This window comes from Rhinopithecus bieti, unplaced genomic scaffold (genome assembly GCF_001698545.2).
Source record: "Rhinopithecus bieti isolate Rb0 unplaced genomic scaffold, ASM169854v2 scaffold_62034, whole genome shotgun sequence".
Classification (NCBI taxonomy): Eukaryota; Metazoa; Chordata; class Mammalia; order Primates; family Cercopithecidae; genus Rhinopithecus; species Rhinopithecus bieti.
This window is the reverse complement of record NW_016823752.1, coordinates 1,242,893-1,247,627: the sequence shown is the minus strand read 5'-3', so window position 1 is coordinate 1,247,627 and position 4,735 is coordinate 1,242,893.

Genomic DNA, 4,735 nt, shown 5'->3' with positions numbered 1-4,735 from the left:
GCCTGTGGGGAGAGGGGCTGGGGGCACAGTCCGCGTGCAGGGATAGGGACCAATGGGCACAGTCTGTGTGCAGGGAGAGGGGCCAGGGGGCACTGCGTGCAGGGAGAGGGGCTGTGGGGGGAAACAGTCTGCGTGCAGGGAGAGGGGCCTGGGGCACCATCTGTGTGCAGGGAGAGGGGCCGGGGGCAGATGATAGGTGCTGGGGGACAGGCCTAAAGGCAGTTGTACTTCTGAGAGCCTTTCCTGGCGGATTCCCAGATCTGTAGGTGAATGAGGTAAAGGAGCCCAAGGGGGCCATCAAAGGGATGGCAGCTCCTGACTGTCTCCATCTGTGCTGCTGCCATGTCCTTTCTGATGCTGCAGCCAGGGGGTACTGCAGATGCTGGGGGACAGAAAACAGAGCCAATCAAATGCCTGGCTTTGCAAACTGGAAAAAAACGTCCATTACTTTTGCAGTTTGAAGGGCTCACAGGAGCAGAAAATTAATGAAGAGTGTTATAAAATTATTGGATACAGTGCCTTAACCTGTAAACTTGAAGCTGAAGGTGTTTCTGCCTTGAGAAAAGTACAAGCAGAATAAAAAATGCACGACTTAATGCTACTGTAGGTCCTCAGAATAAATAATTGTAAAGACATCTTCCTTGGGACGTGGCTAAGAGGGAAAAATCTCATAGAAAAGTTTGAGGACATTGCAAATTTTTTGTCTAATATGCAACTTTACAATTCTTGCATAGCTTATGTGAATTTCTTACCATAACTTGGGGTTGTAGGTAATGGTAAATCTGAACGCTGCCTCTTCTTTTTTATAAAAAAATTTTTTTTGAGGTAGAGTTTTGCTCTGTCACCCAGGCTGGAGTGCAGCAGCACAATCTTGGCTCACTGCAACCTCCACCTCCCAGAGTCAAGCGATTCTTCTGCCTCAGTCTCCCGAGTAGCTGGGATTACAGGCATGTGCCACCATGCCTGGCTAATTTTGTATTTTTAGTAGAGATGGGGTTTCACCATGTTGGCCAGGCTGGTCTCAAACTCCTGATCTCAGGTGATCTGCCTGCCTTGGCCTCCAAAAGTGCTGGAATTACAGGCGTGAGCCACCATGCCCTACTGAACGCTGTTTCTAGTGATAACTTGCTGCTCTATTTTTAGCAAGTTTACTATATTTATTTACTTTATTCAACCAATAATTACTGAGCATCTGCTATAGACAGGTTCTGGGAACACAGGAAACAAAGCAAACAACAGAAGTAAGAATTGGTCTTTCCCTGGTAGGAATTTGAAATCTAGTGGGAGCAGCAGTCTCTTTCCAAAAACAAAACAACAACAACAAAAAAAAGCTGATAAATGCCCCAGGTGACTCTAGAAAACACTGCTTTTGTTCTTTGCACATGAAGGAACCAGGCTGCCCAAGGTGGAGGGGCTCCACACACCGTGCAGGGTCCGCACAGGCCCCTTTTGGCAGGCAGAGGTAGTCCCTGCGCATTTTCTTGAGGGCTGGTGGCTGCCTGAGAAATTCACCTGACACCAGATTGAAATGCAAATCGGCTTTCATCTGTTTCTGGAGCTAAACTCTGGCTGCGTGCAGCCTGCCACACAGCTTGGGGGCTCTGGTGCTGGGCGATGAACTCGGCTCCAGGTGCATCTTGTTAAAGGCTGACACCGCCCCCCCCTCCCCCCGCCCCGGGCCCATTTCTCACATGCGTTGCGGAAGTGAATTCTCTGTGTAACTCAGAACTCAGAGTGAATGAGAGATCGATACATGTAGGGTTCCAGCAAGGGCCATGTCTGGTGAGCAGGGGAAAAACACCCCTTCTTCCTAGACCAGGGGCTGGCAACGTTTTTGTGAAAAGGGCAGATAGTGAATGTTGTAGGCTTATGGGGCCTTGAGGTCTGCGCACCTGCCCACACCTGCCATCGTAGCAGGAAAATGGCCACAGAGAAAGTGGAATGAGTGAGTGTGGCTGGTGCCAGTTAACTTTATTTACAAAGCCAGTCACTGACCCTTACCCAGATAACTGGACTGCTGGACCCAACAGGGAGGGGCTGTGAGACTGCAGCCCGCCTCCCTGTGTTACTGTATGTACTGCGTTATCAGTGTCGACGTGTGGAGGGGCCGTGAGACTGCGGCCCGCCCTCCCTATGTTACCTGTATGTACCATGTTGTCAGTATCCGCACGTGGAGGAGCTGTGAGACTCTGTGGCCAGCCTCCCTGTGTTACCTGTATGTACCGCGTTGTCAGTGTCCGCGTGTGGAGAGGCTGTGAGACTGTGCGGCCCGTCTCCCTGTGTTACCTGTATGTACCACCTTATTAGTATCCATGGAGCTTTAACTACAAATATTCCATGATCGCTTACCTCTGCTGTTCCTCTTCTCTTTGTCTACCTTGATATAGTTGTGGACTGATTGGATTTATTGAATGGATATACAAACAGTTCAAAATTCAAAGCTAAGAGAAGAATACGCAGTGGCCGCTGCCCTCTGCTAGCAGCTCCCCTCCTGGGGGTGGCCCACTGCAAACTCCACCACGGCCCGTGGGCGTGTGACAAGCAAATGCAGTGACCGGAGGCTTGACTAAAGCAGGTTTTCACATTGGCAACATTTAGGATGTTTGGTTTTTTAACACATTTAAAGAAAAGGCTTTGTTCCCTGTTCAGAGTCCAGGATAGGATCCCGACATCTTAAGAATCTGAGTGACAAAATCAGTGAACCTGAGTGAAAATTTAGAACTGGTAGACACCTCTGTTAGCATATCATCCCGGGTGCTCCTGGACGCAGGACTCTCCACACGTCTGGTTGGTGGTCCGCTCATCTCTGATTGAGCCTGACCTTATGACAGCCCACCCTGTTAACGACTGGATGCCGTTTTAATCACTCTACTATGTTCGCTTTCTTACCCCTGCGGTTTCTGTGGATTTATCCGACTGCCCACGGGGGCAGCACAGTCCCCCAGCATTGCGGCCTGGAATATCTAACGCGTCCGAGTGTGAACAGTGTCAGAAGGCACTGAGGCAGCATAGTCCCCACCTCAGCATTGCAGGCCCAGAGTACCTAACTCATCCGAGTGTGAACAGTGTCAGAAGGCACTGAGGCAGCACAGTCCCTACCTCAGCATTGCCGACCTGGAGTATCTAACGCATCCGAGTGTGAACAGTGTCAGAAGGCACTGCCGCAGCACTCCTGCTATTTTTAGTGTCCTGCTATCTTTAGCTGATAGAGTCAGGCCACGGTGAGGCCAGCAGGCCGCTGAATCTCACGGGGGCTTTAGGAAGTTGTGATGCTGGCCCCTCAGCTTGCGGGAAACCTGCGAGGAAAAAACACGCAAACTGTTATTGTTGTCAGTGATGAATCTGGAAGCAAACGGGGAATGGTTGTTACTTTTAAATGGCTCCTGACGATGATTTGGCCAAGGCTTAGACGTAACAGTAATACTTACTTCTCCGATAGCCAAAGCTTGAACTTTGGAAAATGGGCAGCATAATTTTTAGTTATAGATTTGGGAGCTGGGAGGGTGCAGAGTCTCATTCTGTGTCCGCGCTAAGTGCAGCTTCTGAAGGTGGTGGAGGGCGAGTTTCTTTTTGGGAAATAAAACAGCCCATGGGAACTCTTCGCAGTGGCCCACATAGACCATGGATTGCGTGGGAGCCGTGGGGCCGGTGGCCTGGAAGGGGTCACCCTGCAGTCACATGGTAAGTGCAACCTCGGAGGAGTCCAGTCTGCCAGGACACGGGCAGCCACAGAGTTTCTGTGCTGGAGGTGATGCTATTATCTTTGTTTGCGTGGATCTGTGATTCACGTGGATCTGAAGCCTCATGGAGGCCGGAGGACAGGCATTGATGAGGGAAGGTGAAGATGGCAAATTCCTGGCATGGAACAGTTGGTTCTCAAAGAGCCAGCTGAGCCCACAGCAGTTTTGTAATCTGGAAGCTCGTGGCTGGCGTGTGATGTGATGATCTCCCCTGCTGATGTGTGAAGAGCTCCTGACACATCCCTGTTCTCTAGTAACACGGTGCCAGGCATGGGACACACAGCCGCTTCCCAGGAAACCTCACGGCGTGAGCACCGGGTGCCTGCGCAGGTGCAGGAGGACGGGGCTCGCAGTGCGGGGTCTGCGCAGGGCCTCCTGGTGAAATTGCGCTCTTCTGGACACACTGCTGGGTCCATCACGTGAGCCCAGCATGGCAGATCATATATTTGTAAATAAACCTTAAAAAGTGAGGTTTTTAGGCTTTCAAATATTTGGGGGGAAAGGGTAGAAAACTGCCCCTGAATGAGGAAGGATTTTCAGAATTAGATGCCGCCGTGACAGCAGCAGGTCGGGGGCGGGGTGGGAGGAAGTGGGTCTTCGGGCAGCACTTTCTCATAGGACAGGTGTTCCTTCCGTAGACAGTCTATTTATCTATTTTTTGAGACAGTCTCTGGCTCAGTTGCCCAGGGTGGAATGCAGTGGCGCGATCCCTGCTCACTTGAACCTCCGCCTCCTGGGCTCACGCGATTCTCCTGCTTCAGCCTCCCGAGTAGCTGGGATTAAGGTGCCTGCCACCATGCCTGGATAATTTTTGTACTTGTAGTAGACACGGGGTTTCACCATGTTGGCCAGGCTGGTCTCGAACTCCTGATCTCCAGTGATCCACCCCCTTCAGCCACCAAAGCGCTCCAGTGATGCGCCTGCCTTGGCCTCCCAAGGTGCTGGGATTACAGGCGTGAGCTACTGCACCCGGCCTCGTATACAGTCTTCCTTAG